This window comes from Oryctolagus cuniculus, chromosome 10, assembly GCF_051225735.1.
Source record: "Oryctolagus cuniculus isolate XC-2025 breed Fujian yellow rabbit chromosome 10, ASM5122573v1, whole genome shotgun sequence".
Taxonomy (NCBI): domain Eukaryota; kingdom Metazoa; phylum Chordata; class Mammalia; order Lagomorpha; family Leporidae; genus Oryctolagus; species Oryctolagus cuniculus.
Window position 1 is genome coordinate 55,235,444 of NC_142876.1, and position 14,629 is coordinate 55,250,072.

Consider the following 14,629-nt stretch of genomic DNA (forward strand, 5'->3'; position numbering starts at 1 on the left):
TTAACAGGGAAAGCAGGTTTATTAAGAAGACTAAAATTATTGTGTGCTAGCTTGAACAGCTTGAGTTGTCCAGGAAAGGATTTGAAAATTTCCTCTCTGACATCCTCCAAGACTTGGATTCCATTTATATGCACTTGGTTCTCTCCCTAGAACTCTAATCTCAGGCTGGAGTTGAGCTGAAACACAGCTTAGCTTCCTACAAATCATCCAAACTATTGGACCCTTGTGCTAACAAGGAGGTCATTGGTGACAGCACCCAGAGACAAGACCAGGCTTTTGGTGAGAGATTCCTTATACATGCTATCCCCCATTCCTGTCTTCTCCAGTTTCTCAGGTGTTCATGTGTTCTTGTTGTCAGCCATTGTGAGCTAGTTTGATTCATCCCATAAACAGATTATGGTTTAATTCAGAAAATGCTCTACTCTGTGAAAAGCACTGTCCTTAGCACTGTGGAACATACAAAGTAAGTAGACCAAGTGTGCTCCTGCTTAAGTCCTGGCACTCCAACAGGATAGACAGACATGTGCACCAGTAACCCCAGTATGTGGCAGACTGTGTGATGACTTTGTTAAGGAAGAAATATTCACTGGATCAAGTGTAGCCATATCCAAGGGAGTTTTAGGGGGCAGTTGTATATTTTCATCTTTCGAAATCATCCATCTTTTTTTAAAAAAATCTTACAGTATTGAACTGGTGCTGCTTCTACCAAATTGTCCATTCATTTTCTTTTTTTTTTTTTTTAAGATTTATTTATTTATTTGAAAGTCAGAGTTGGGGCCAGTGCTGTGGTGCAGCGGGTTAAAGTCCTGGCCTGAAGTGCCGGCATCCCATATGGGTGCCAGCTCTAGTCCTGGCTGCTCCTCTTCGGATCCAGCACTCTGCTATGGCCTGGGAAAGCAGTGGAGGATGGCCGAAGTCCTTGGGCCCCTGTGCCCATGTGGGAGACCCGGAAGAGGCTTTACCTGCTACGCCACGGTGCTGGTGCCCATTCATTTTCAATTCTTAGTTTATTTTCTCTCTTGCACTCTCTTTCAGTTAAAAAGGACACCACAGAAACTTACACCACCTCAGACATATTCCTGTCTCCATCCGTGCCCAACTGGTATTTTTTTGTGGCATTCTGATTAACAGCTTTAGACAGTTAGCACTTGAGGTTGTCAAGATTTAGTTGGGGAGCACATTGGGGTCAGATAGAAAGTTTGCAACCATCTTTCAATTTTGATTTGAAGACTTAAAAAAAGAGTCTGATTCTGATAGTATATCTATCTCTTAATAGAGGAGTGAACTCTGACTCCTGGAAAAAGGACAGAAGTTAACTGCTGGAGGCCATCAGAACACATCACCCACATCACCGCACAAATGCTTCTGCTGAATTAGTCACCTTTTAGCGACCGTGTGCCCATTCCCGGCCACCCTCCAGTTTTGTGGTATGTGGTATGCACTCAAGATTTTAGGGTGTGAGAGACATTTCCTTCTTCCAGCGTGAGACAGGGTGACCCAGCGTCTCTGAAAGGTAAACACAAACCCCTCTCTCTCCCAGGCGAGAGAGTTATCGAGCTGTGTTTACAGTGCGTCGCCTTTGTCTGCACGGCACATACTTCACATTTTCTTAAAGGTAATGGGCTACCTGCCAATGACATTGCACAGCTCCCAGGCTGCACGGCTTCCTCAGGAATATAATTCCTCATCTGCCTTAGCCTTTGAGTCTTACATTTCATCCTCACTCTGTGCAAGGCACCCATCAACACAAATTCAGGCAACTCCTCATTTCTCCTTCCTTTGATGCCCTTGACGCTCCTCATCTGGCCAGCCCAGAAGAATGCGGTAGGACGTGCTTGTGGGGTGTGCTGGGAAGGCCAGCTGGGTGCTGAACTCTAGTATTTTTCTCTCCTCCCCATGACATTCCTTCTGCTGTTCCTTTCCCACCTTAAAGAAAATTCATGCTTATGAATAACTTGAAATGAGCTAAACTGGTCATTGCTATTACTGAAAGACATTATATAGAATACAAGGAATAATCTTATTACATGTACTACATTCTCTTACACAATAACTCACCTTTCATCACTCTTCTCTGCTTGGCAAATGGAGTAGCCACCTTCTCATTCCCATCCCAGCATGGGAAAGCAGCCAAGGAGCTTCCTTTCAGTTTGTTTTTGTTTTTATTTGGTTTCTTGACTTCAGTGGGTCCCAGAAACAGATGGGCAGCTGGAGGGCACTTTTGCTGGGAACTGCTGTAGAGGGAGCTCTCGTGTTTCATAACCAGAGCGCATGGCTTTCTCGCTGGATTTCACTGATTTCACTGAGTGTGGTTCCTGTGAAAAGCAAGGGAGTTTTCCTCTGAGGCATCAAAATAATTATCTCTTGTCAAAGTTTAAGGAGATACTATGGCAGATGGGCAGACATTTGGTTATTGATGAGGTAACAAGCCACAGGAAAAACTAGCTACTGGGACCTTCCCCCTCTGTGTCGAGTTTCCTGAGTTCTGTGCCTCCCCACAGACACCCTGCACAGATCCCGAGCAGATTGCGTATCTTCTATGTGCACCACTTTTCTTATTTGTAAGGATAATTCCATCTTTTCCCATTCTCCTTCACCTTATACTTCAGCTGTGTATCAAAAATCCCCAAGTCAAAGCTCTAAGAATACAACGAAGCTATTAAAAAGTGATTCTCAAAAAAATAATCCACACTACAAATATGAATGAACAATTGACCTGAATATTCAAACTCTGAGTTTGCAAAATGAAGCTGAAGCTTTGCAGTGCCGGCCTTTCTCTTGCTGATGTGTACTTGCAGATGAACTCCAAACGAGATGGAAACAACAGAGAAATGGAGCATAATTTACAGTATTTTTTAAAGTTCACTTATTGTTTATAATTGTTTATTTTAAAGAGATGGAGGGAGAGAGAGAGAGAGAGAGAGAGAGAGATCTTTCACCCACTGGTTCACTTCCCAAATGCTTTCAACTGCCAATACTCAGCCAGGTCAAAGCCAGGGGCAAGGAACTCAATCTGGGTCTCCCCTGTGGGGAGCAGGACCCATGTACCTGAATCATCAACTGCATGCCAGGATGCACATTAGCACGAAACTGGGTGGGAAGTGGAGGCAGAACTCAAACCCAACCACTCTGATATTGGATACAGGCTTCCCAAGTTGTGGCTTAACCCACTGCACCACCATGCCTGCCCCTACATTGTTTTAAGTGACATTTGGTATTTCTCATCCGTCCTTACATGACATAGAAGGGCTAGGAATCACTACTTTAAGTATTCTTATTTTAAGTTGTAAACAAAAATCCTCTCAGTGCTTTGGCTGTCAGTTAGAAGATATATTTAGCAAGAGCTAAATTATCAGCTGAATAATGAAAAAGTCAGGTCAGTTCAGGTCCATCTTTTCTATGCCCTTGTGTCAGGTGAGACACCAAGCCGAGTGTCATGGAGAATAGAAGGAGGAGTGAGAAACAGGTTCTGCCCCCAGGAGCTAAGAAATTGGGTAAGAATCTCATGTAAGGACATAGCATTTCAGCCCAAGACATTGAGAAGGTCCAAATAAAGTGTGTGGGTTCTACTTATGCTGACCTAGGAAATACACAAAGGAGGAATGTGAAAGAGCCTTCCATGGAAATTAACCTTGGTGTGAGAGCAGTGACCAGTCTTCTTTCTATGTCAGTCTGGTAGCAGCCTGCTCTCTTTCCTCATGCCCCACTACAGCAAGCACAGGGGTTACTTACTGAGATTAGCAACTGTTTGAGAGTCTGACAGAAAGACTGATTTGCTTCAGTTTCTCTCTAGCATCAGTGCAAAATCCACGTGGAGCTTTGACTGTTAAAAATGTTTTTAGACACATTTTTGTGGTTTGAATTTGAGCTCATCCAAATGATTGTTTGAGTTAAAGACTCTGATGAAAGGGCCATAGATCTTAAGAAATAAAATAACTATAAACAAATTGATCCGGATAAGGTGGTTTTATTCTCCGTTTTATGGGCACTATTCAGAGGTTAAATGTTTCACTTAAAGTTGCAGGTGGTTTATGAGCACAGAAAGGCTGGGCTCCTGGTCCATTGCTTCTCAGAGAAGCCTGCTCCACTCCTTACAGATGAAAAAATTAAACCACAAAATTGTTGTAAGCTGATAGAAACTCTTATTTGTTTTGTTTTATTTATTTAGCTTGTCAATCCAAACTTTTGTCTAAAAAATAATACTATTCTTGGGCAGTTTTATTGCCCTGTGTTACCATTTAAAAAATTCTTGTGTTTGTCTATTTTCATTTTTTAATTTGAAAGGCAGAGAGAGACAAAGAGATCTTCTAGCCACTGATTCACTCCCTAAATGCTTCCAACAACCAAAACTGGGCCAGGCCAAAGCCAGAAGGCTGGGATTCAATCTGGGTCTCCCATGTGGGTGGCATTCTCCCAGGGTATGCATTAGCAGGAAGCTGGATTTTTTTTTTTTTTTTTTGGAAAGGCAGGGTTAGACAGAGAGAGAAAGACAGAGAGAAAGGTTTTCCTTTTCCATTGGTTCACCCCACAAATGGCCGTTAAGGCCGGCGTGCTGCACCGATCCGAAGCCAGGAGCCAGGAGCCAGGTTCTTCCTCCTGGTCTTCCATGCAGGTAGAGGGCCCAAGCACTTGGGCCATCCTCCACTGCCTTCCCGGGCCACAGCAGAGAGCTGGACTGGAAGAGGAGCAACCAGGACAGAATCCGGCACCCCAACCGGGACTAGAACCCAGGGTGCCAGCACCGCAGGCGGAGGATTAGCCAAGTGAACCACGGCACCAGCCAGGAAGCTGGATCTTAAGCCAGGAGTCCAATCAGGCACTCCAATATAGCATGTGGGCATCTCAAGTGGTGACTTAACTGCTGTGTCAACCCCCCAGCCCCATTATCACTTATTTGAGATTTATGCTGCATACATTTTACACTGTCAGCTGATACACGTTACAGTGTAAAACAACTAAAAATGCGACAAAAACTTTTTTTCCTAAATCAAAGAAATCGTTAGAGATATTTAAGTGACAAGCACTCATTGTTCCAGAGGATGGACTTGGGTTTTCAGTTTCTTGGCAGATGAGATAAAATGACAGGCATGTGGGAATATGCTGTTTCTGTCATCACACCTGGTGACTATAATTTGGGTCCTCAGTTTAACAGAACACAAAAAAAGGAGGGAGAAAGTATATATTAAAAGATCTTATGGCTTATATTTCAAGTTTGTTTATATAACACATTGGAATTTTTTTAAAGTATGTAAGAACAGTTACTCATCAGTAATTTGTTCATGTGTTTGATAGAGTGTCTTTGATAACCTGCAACATGTATTGAGACAATTTCTCTCTTGTGGGAAGGCGATCTAAAGTCTTTCCTTGTTTGTTTTCAGAATACCTACTTTTTCCCCCTAGAAGGAACATCAGTGATGGCAGCTTTTCATCTCCAAAGTTATGAGATATTGGGGTAAATATTAATAGTAATTGTTTGGCTTATGCGAGAAATCAATCTAAATACATACAGTTTCTGAAGATGCTTTGGACATCGTGAATGCTGTGCAAGTGCAAGGTATTATGACGATAGCAACTCTGGGCTCCTTCTCAATTTATTTAAGGATTTTACAGGTTTTGTTTATTATCTCAACATCACAACCCCCCTCCGTTGAATCGTAAGGCATACTTCAGCCATCTGAGATTGAATACTAAGGCCCACAGCAGGTCTGAGTCTGCAGCTCGCCTTCTGCCTTTTGCGTTCGGGAAATATCTCAGAGGTGAAGTGTGGGAAGCCAGGCCTTTTGTCTGTCTTTGGTGATTGACGGGCAGCCTTGGTCACTGACTGGCTTCCTTCTTTAGAGATGAACATCTTCCTTTCCTTTGTGATTGAGTAACAAAAACTGAACCTGCACACACCAAAGTGAACAGCCCAGAAAACTCACTGTGATTTCAGAACCAACTTTTTAAAACTGTAATCTTCCGATCACCCAGAGTTCTGAACATAATTGGTTTGTTCCCAGAAATACAATGAAAGGAAACTAGAAGTATTTTAGTCCCTGGTTGTTTATGAATCAACTGATTTTCTTTTTCAGACTTTAAAGGTCACAGAATCAAATCACATGGGGCAGCAGAAGGGAGAATTGCCTTCTTTTCATCAGTCCTCCTGCCCACCCTTTCATCCCAGTTCTCTGTTAGAGGTAGGGTTTGCTAGCTTTAAGTAGAACATTGCTCAGAATTTCCAGGAATTCACAATCAAAGCAAACCATGAGAAAGCTGCCTTGGAAGCTGGTAAAAGGGCAGCAGCAATGCCGTGTACAGCAGGTGTCTGCATACCTAAACAACACGCAGCACTGCTTCTCTCCTGGTGCACAGGTTCAGGAATTCTTCTGGCCTTGGGCAGAACCCAGGAAGAGGAGCCTGCACGCATCATTCGGAGTCATCCAGGTCACTCATGTCTAAGATAAAGTTTGAGAGGCATGGGACCTGAAGCATAGAGCTGGATTTGTGTGGAAAGTATATACTTATTCCTGAATCATACAGGAAGGTGGCAGAATAAAGAATGGCATTTGTTGTTATCTACAGATCTAATATAGATGGTCCAGCATCCTTGTCATAATGTGGTCTATAGAGATGACAGCAAATATCTGGACCCATTGCTTGGGTTATAACTGGTTATAGTTACTTGAATAATTGAATAATGTGAGATCTCTTGCCCACTTCTTTTAAAATCTTTTTTAAAATTCATTTTTATTTGAAGGACAGAGAAAGAGCGAGAGACAGAGAGACAAAGATCCCTCATTTACAGGTTCACTCCTGAAATGTTCACAACAGCCAGGATTGGTCCAAGAACCTGGAATTCAATCCCATTCCCCAACATAGGTTGCTGGGATATTAATACATGAGCTATCACCTGCTGCCTCCCAAGGTGTGCTTTAGCAGGAAACTGGAGTTGGAAGTGGATCCAGTACTTGAACCCAGATACCCAAGTGACCTTGTAACAACTACGCCAAACACCCACCCCTCTTCTTTCCTTTTCTGAATTGCAGAAGGCATAGTTTTGATTTTTTCTTTACAGACTATTCAATAAAATCTTCTCTTATTTCATAATGTAAACAATTTCATATCACTTAGATTTCCTTCTTAGGACTCAATGAGTAGCAAGGATATATCCGTCATTCCTTCCTTCCTTCCTTTCTTTCTTTTTTAAAGATTTGTGTATTTATTTTGAAAGTCAGAGCTACAGAGAGAGGTGAGACAGAGAGGGATCTTCCATCCACTGACTCACTCCCCAAAGGACTGCAACAGCCAGTGCTAGGCCAGTCCAAACCTAGGAACCAGGAACTTCCTCCAGGTCTCCTGTGTAGGTGAAGAGGCCCAAACATGTAGGCCATCTTCCATTGCATTTCCTAGGCCATTAACAGGGAGCTGGATTGGAAGTGGAACAACTGACAGGAACACGAACTGGCACCTGTGGGGAGCAACTCGGACTAGACTAAGTTACTGGAATTAAGACTTATTCTATGCATCTGCTCTCCCACAATATGGTGCTGGGAGAGGAGTAAACAACTTTTACACAGCTGCCTCCAGTTCGACCAATAACCTGCAGGAGCTGATCCTGCTCCTGATTGGAGGAGAGCAACATACTCGGCGTGTGGGTAGCAGAGTTGGGATTGGTGGAAGAGGACTATAAAGGAGGAGAGAGACAACATGCACCAGGAACATCTAAAAGGAACATCCGGATAACATCTGAGCAGCCCCTGAGAGAGCCAGCCGGCGGTGTGCCGCTCCCCTGCGGAAGTGGGGAAAGTGGCAGGGGGAGTTGCCCTTCCATGGAGGTGGAAGGATCGGCAGCCAACCCGGGAAGAACCAGCAGCAAACCCAGGAAGGGCCGAGCAGACAAAAGAACAGCGCAGGGTCCTGTGTCGTTCCTCCGCGAATGGGGGAGCAACAGCACCCACACAGAATCCTGGCATCGCAGGAGGTAGCTTTACACTGCTACGCCACAATACTGGATATATTTTTCTAATTCATAAGCTTTTTATGCAATTGCAGAAATCTTTTCCTTAGTGCTTCTTACATAAAAAATGGTCTACCCTGGCATAAGTTTAAAAAGAATGTTAAAACTAAGAACTGCAGTGTACCAAGTGCCAACCACAGGCAAGGCATTGCACCAGGTGATTTGTTTTAGATATTCTACTTAGTCCCTCAAGAAAACCCTCAGGGTTAAAATGACTATTTCCCCATCTCTGCATAAGAAATTATCCTCAGAGAGATCCTGCTCTAAGCCTCACAGTTAGTAGGTGTCACAGGTGTTGCTGAAGCCCAGCTTACGCTAATCTCAAAGTCCTTTCACCTCACCACAATGCCAAGGCCCTCCTGGAAGCCCAGAAAGCCAGAGCAGGGATCTTCTAACTGCCTCACGCAACTTGGTTTCCTTGAGAGCATCCGAAGATGCAGACTGGTTCTTCCAAACACACTCAAGATCTCTGCAGAGGCCAGGCTGAGATGGGAAGGGTGTGAGGTGTGCAGTTAAGATCATCTTTTCCCATCCACTCTCCAGTTAGGTTCTGGGGTTTTTCCAGGAACCAAGGAAATTCCCAGTAAGAGGTCAATCTGGATCCTCAAAGGGGTCTTGATATTCCCTGGCCTGTCTGGAAAACAAAATAGGGAGTGTAGAGGATGGCTGCAGGGATTGCAGAGGCATCTACAGACCCCTCAGAAGGATTCATCCTGAGGAAGGAGGCGTCTGGCTCAGCAACGAGCAGGAGTTGCAGAAGATGCAGTTTTGAGCATGGCCAGCTTGCTTGTTTTTGAACCTGCTCCTGCATGCATGCATCTTGGAGTCAGGAGAGTGTGTGAGAGAGGGTGTGGCTAATGATCCGAGTTTCATCACCTTTGAGGCCACAGAGCCCTGCCCTGACACTCTCTAGCAACGGGACCTGAGAGAAGAGAGGGCAGCTTTGCCCTTTGTAGCCAACTGCCGAGTAGTCAAGTGCCACAGAGCATTAAGACCAGCACCCAGGGCTTCAGCCATCAAGCAGAGGAGGCAGAGATCAGCAGGAGTGTGCAGTGGCTGTGGCCGTGGTGACCTGGGGCTGCAAAGGCAGCAGGAAAGAGACCTGGAGCCCTGTGTCAGGCTGAGGGATAGCGGTCATTACTCAGTCTAGACTGATTCACAGGAATGTCTGAAACGTTCCCAGGGACTTCAAGAAATAAGTAGGGCCAAGTGGAAAAAAGAATCTTGAAAGGAGTTGAGTTTCTCCTATGCAGGTAGGGGCATGCATTAGCAAAGTGGTCAGGAAAGAAATGTGTGATATGAAAATATGTGTGCTTCTTCAGTAAAGCAATAAATAACAAGATCTAGCAGCACAACTAACACCATGATACCAATAATTCCAATACCATAATTTCACAATCTCGGTATATAATTCCAAGTAGTCATGATTCTAGATATCTGCTACCACTGAAGTGGGACTTGAGGAATTTGTGGTTTCTATTGGTGACAAGGTCACAGATATACTGTAACACTGGTGTGGTATGTTGTCTACACTCATAATTGAAGGAAAAGATAAATTTTGATTAAAGGTTAATGGAAGTAAAGATGTAATTCCCTCCCCTCCTGATTCAACAGATCCCCTATTTTGCCTGTGGACCCAGATGAAGAACTCCTGCCTATGTGCTTGTAGAAGATGACCTTGGAAAATCATGTGTCTGCTTCTGGGTCCATTTTCTTACCTCAACACTCTAATGACAGTGTTCCTAGATTATATAAAAATGACTGGACAATGCCCAACCTCCTTAAACTGATGTGGCAAAGGCCAATCTGGAGCTGCATAAAATGACTCATTTTATACCCATGCAAAGCCATGGGTGGTTGAGCAGAAATAGGCTCAGCCCTATGTCATCCATGTGGAGGCAAAGGAAATTTCTGGAAGCCCCATGAGATGGAGTTGTACTACAGACTTGATAGTACAACTATTTCTAAAAAGAACAAAGACAAGGAATGGAAGCTAGGATCCCGAACAGAGCTCAAAGTGGAGTGCTGGGAAGTATACTGGGTTTGAACTTGAGTCCTGGCCTTGACAAGTTGGTGACCTTGGGTAAGTGAAAAATTTCTCTTCCTCATGTTTCCTTCCCAGGTGGTAAAATGGAGTAATTGTCCCACCAGGTTTTTGTGATTGACACACACAGAGTCCCTGAAAAGGAGTGTAAACTGTATAAGTGGAAAAACCCTGCACACACACTTGTTATTATCCTGTTTGAAACTTCATTTTAATTGTGCTCCACACATCTCATTGTGTGGCAGTATGGTGCAGTTGCACTCTTGCTGCAGTTTGCAAGTTGAGGCAAGTCACTTGTGGTTTCTGTCACCTTTTTCCTCTCCGGGGGCATTGCCATGACTGGCGGCTCTACCAAACTACTGAATTTATCACACAGAGGACAGTGAAGGTGACCTTGGGTTTTCCTGGAAATCTCACACCCCTGATTTTCCTGGGAAACTCTCTGTGACCTTCCACTCCTCTGGCTTCCCTTTCCATTAACTTCCTCCTCCTCCACTGGTCTGGCTTCTGCCCAGTTGAGGATGGAGATGAGGGGTGGGAGTGGCAGGTGAGTGGGTGGTGACAGAATGGAATGGGGCAGGAGGAAGGGAGAGAAATTCATCCTGTAGCTGCCTCCCAGAGTTCTGTGCGGTGTGGTTTTCACAGCCAGCCAGCCGTGCGAGTACATGGAGTAAAATATATTGAAATCATTCAGCTTTGAAGACTTCGTGCATCCTCTTAAACTGCCCATGACATCATTTTGCTGGGCGGCTCAGAACAATAGGCGGGGGTGGATGAAATGGACCAAATGTACACAGTGGCAAGGACAGAGTTAACTGATTGAAACAGAAACAGCCAAAGTCCTCTGTGAACTTTCCTGAACCAACTGGGAAAGAACTGGCCCCTAGTTTTCCAAGATGGCCCGAGAGCACCCCCTCAGCCTTCTGGCCCCCATCTGCCCACGCAGGGCCTCGCTTCTCAACTGCACAGTGACCTCTTTCTGTTGTGGGGAACAACAATGGCAGACACAAAAGGCAAGTCATGTGACTCCCAAGCGGCTCTCCATCCAAGTTCAATAAATTAGCAGCCAAAAATTTTAATCAGATATTTAATCTTCCCTCCCTGTAAGGGAGATTGGGTGTTTACTGTGGCTGTGGGCCAGGTTAATCTCAGGGAAGAAGGATTGCTTGCTGCATCCGTGGTGCTGAGAAGCCCTAAAGAAGTCAGTGTGGCCCACTGGGCTCTCCCCAGCCCCTCGGTCAGCGTCGTCCCTTGTAACCTTGTACAGTTTGTGTCAGGACTGCACAGTGAGTGGATGAGGGATTTCCATATTTTTTAAAAAATTATTTTTATTTGGAAGACAGAGGAGAGAAAGAAGGAGAAGCAAAGACCAACACACACACACACACACATACACACACACACAGATCTTCTATTTGCTGGTTCACTCCCCAAATGCTTGCTATAGCCAGGGGTAGGCCAGGCTAATGCAGAGGCCTGAATTCAATCCAGGTCTCCCATGTGGGTGTCAGGACCCACTTATTTGAGCCATCACCTGCTGCCTCCCGTAGTGTGCATTAGCAGGAAGCTGGGTCACAAGCAGAACCAGACATTCTGATATGGGATGCAAGGGTTCCAAGCAGAAGCTTAACCACTGTATCAAAAGCCTACCACAGCTGGCGCCACCGCTCACTAGGCTAATCCTCCACCTGCGGTGCCAGTACTCCGGGTTCTAGTCCCGGTTGGGGCGCTGGTTCTGTCCCGGTTGCTCCTCTTCCAGTCCAGCTCTCTGCTGTGGCCCAGGAGGGCAGTGGAGGATGGCCCAAGTGCTTGGGCCCTGCACCTGCATGGGAGACCAGGAGGAAGCACCTGCTTCCTGGCTTCGGATCGGCGCAGCACGCTGGCTGCAGCAGCCATTTGTGGGATGAACCAATAGAAAGGAATACCTTTCTCTCTGTCTCTCTCTCTCACTGTCCACTCTGCCTGTCAAAAAAAAAAAAAAAAAAAGAAAAAAAAAAGAAAAAAGAAAGCCTACCACGGCCATAGCTGTTGTTGGCATTTGGGGGAGTGAACCAGCAAATTGGAAGACTCTCTGTGTCTGTCTATCTCTGTCTCTTGTTCTCCCAAATAAATAAATTTAAGGCTTTCACATTTTCTAAATCCATTTGGATATGAAATAACCAGAAGGCCAAGAAAGGGCTTGATAGTGTCCTGCCAAGGGACTCTTAACTTCGATAGCAGTTACCCAATTTATGAGTAACTCGTGGGTATCTCCATTGCTGGCTATAGTTGAAATTGACCAATTTATTCAACAAATAATGATGGAGTGCCAGACTCTCTTCTAGTCCTTTGGAACAAATCAAAGTAAGTGGATATGGAATTGAAAAAGCCAGGCTGGAATGACATCAAAGGAGAGGAAAGGAAGCAGCCTGGCCTTGGCTGGATGGGGCAGAAGCAGCAGAAAGAAGAATGGAGTCCAGGCTCATCCACGTATCTGGTTTGGAGTCATGACTGTGAAACTGAATGGACTTTTAATCCCAATGTGGAAATTACGAGAGGCCGATTTGGGGAGCTGGAGTTAGCTGGCAAGGGCTCAGATACAGATACGAGAGTCATGTTTGTAGGTGGTAGACAGAAGCATCAGAGTGATAGAAAAGCTGCTAGTGACAGTACCAAGGAGCGATGGAGAGCTTTGAACAAATGCAGAGGAGCTCTGTGTCTCAGGAATATGGCAAGCAATGATTCTAAAGCAGGGCTGCCCAGCCTTGGCCCCATTAGAATCTTCTGGGGAGACATAAACATTCCAGTTCCCAGGCTGCAGCCCATACCAATTACATCAGAACCACTGGGGCTGGGGCCCAAGAATCTGCAGTTTTTAAAGCTCTCCAGGTGATGACAATTTGCGGGCAAGGCCGAGAGCTAATGTTTTAAAGCAGCAGGAAGGGATAATAGGTCCGGAGAGATGAAGATGGATGAGGGTTGAAAAAGATGGTCGGATCTGGAGACTAGGACAGCATAGGCACTGCTTTCTGAAATGTATGCAGGGACTTCTAAAAGTTCCTGGAAATGGGTTGAGAAGATAAGTTTATTTTCATTCAGAAAATTTTGAAATCCATGCATTCAAAATGTTTGTGGTATTTTGAAAAAATGATAGGTATTTTGAAAAAACTATGTTGGGGATGGTGCTGTGGCAGGTTAAGCTGCCACCTGCATCTCCAGCATCCCATATGGGTGCCAGCCAGCTCGAGTCTTGGATGCTCTACTTTTTTTTTTTTTACGTGACAGAGTTAGACAGTGAGAGAGAGAGAGACAGAGAGAAAGGTCTTCCTTCCATTGGTTCAACCCACAAATGGCTGCTACGGCCAGAGCTGTGCAGATCCGAAGCCAGGAGCCAGGTGCTTCCTCCTGGTCTCCCATGCGGTGCAGGAGCCCAAGCACTTGAGCCATCCTCCACTGCCTTCCCGGGCCACAGCAGAGAGCTGGACTGGAAGAGGAGCAACCGGGACAGAATCTGGCGCCCATAGGGGATGCTGGCGCCACAGGCGGAGGATTAACCAAGTGAACGATGGCACCAGCCCTGTCTGAGACTAATTTTGACTTTGGCCTGTTTGATTTGAAGGTCAGATCTGCATCAGACAGGTGCTGTGTGGGGCTTGGATGCAATCAGACCAACCTTCAGCTGTTTTTTTTTTCTTAGATTTGTTTATTTATTTGAAAGGCAGAGGGAGAGAGAGAGAGAGAGAGAGAGAGAGAGAGAGATCTTCCATCTGCTGGTTCAGTACCCAAATGGTTGCAATGGCTGGAGCAGCTGGGCCAATCTGAAGACAGGAACCTAGAGCTTCCTCTGGGTCTCCCGCGCAGGTGCAAGGGCCCAAGAACTTGGGCCAGCTTCTACGGTTTTCCCAGGCCATAGCAAAGAGCTGGATCAAAAGTGGGGAAGCCAGGACTTGAACCATAAGCAGGAAGCTGGATTTTTTTTTTTTTTTGACAGGTAGAGTTAGAGAGAGAGAGAGACAGAAAGAAAGGTCTTCCTTTTCCGTTGGTTCAGCCCCCAAATGGCTGCTACGGCCGGTGCACTGCGCCGATCTGAAGCCAGGAGCCAGGTGCTTTCTCCTGGTCTCCATGCAGGTGCAGGGCCCAAGCATTTGGGCCATCCTCCACTGCCTTCCCGGGCCACAGTAGAGCTGGACTGGAAGAGAAGCAACCGGGACTAGAACCCGGCGCACATATGGGATGCCGGCACCTCAAGGCGGAGGATTAACCAAGTGAGCCACGGTGCTGGCCCAGCTGCTCTACTTCTGATCCAGCTCCCTGCTAATGGCCTGGAAAAGCAGCAGAAGCTGGCCCGAGTGTTTGGGCCCCTGCATCCACGTGGAAAACCCAGAAGAAACTCCTGGCTCCTAGCTCCTGGCTTTGGCTTGGTCCAGCCCTGGCCTTTGCACCCTTCTGGGGTGTGAACCAGCAGATGGAAGATTTCTCCCTCCCTGTCTCTCCCTCACTCTCTGCAATTCTGAGTTTCAAATAAATAAATACATAAATAAATAAATAAATCTTTTTAAAGAAAAAAACACTATGCTTGGGGTTAAAAACCTTTTGCTCCAAAAATAAAC

General features: G+C 45.5%; 1 long non-coding RNA gene across 2 annotated transcripts in view; it reads left to right on the forward strand.

Moving 5' to 3' along the window:
* Nucleotides 1–1,423: 1,423 nt before the first annotated feature.
* LOC127492307 (uncharacterized) overlaps nucleotides 1,424–14,629 on the forward strand; it is a 48,089-nt gene continuing 34,883 nt past the window's right edge. The window contains exon 1 of one of the 2 annotated variants that reach the window (XR_011379198.2): nucleotides 1,424–1,824. This is a non-coding gene — a long non-coding RNA (uncharacterized LOC127492307). The remainder of the gene's footprint in view (nucleotides 1,825–14,629) is intronic. The other variant, XR_016214113.1, reaches the window with a different exon arrangement.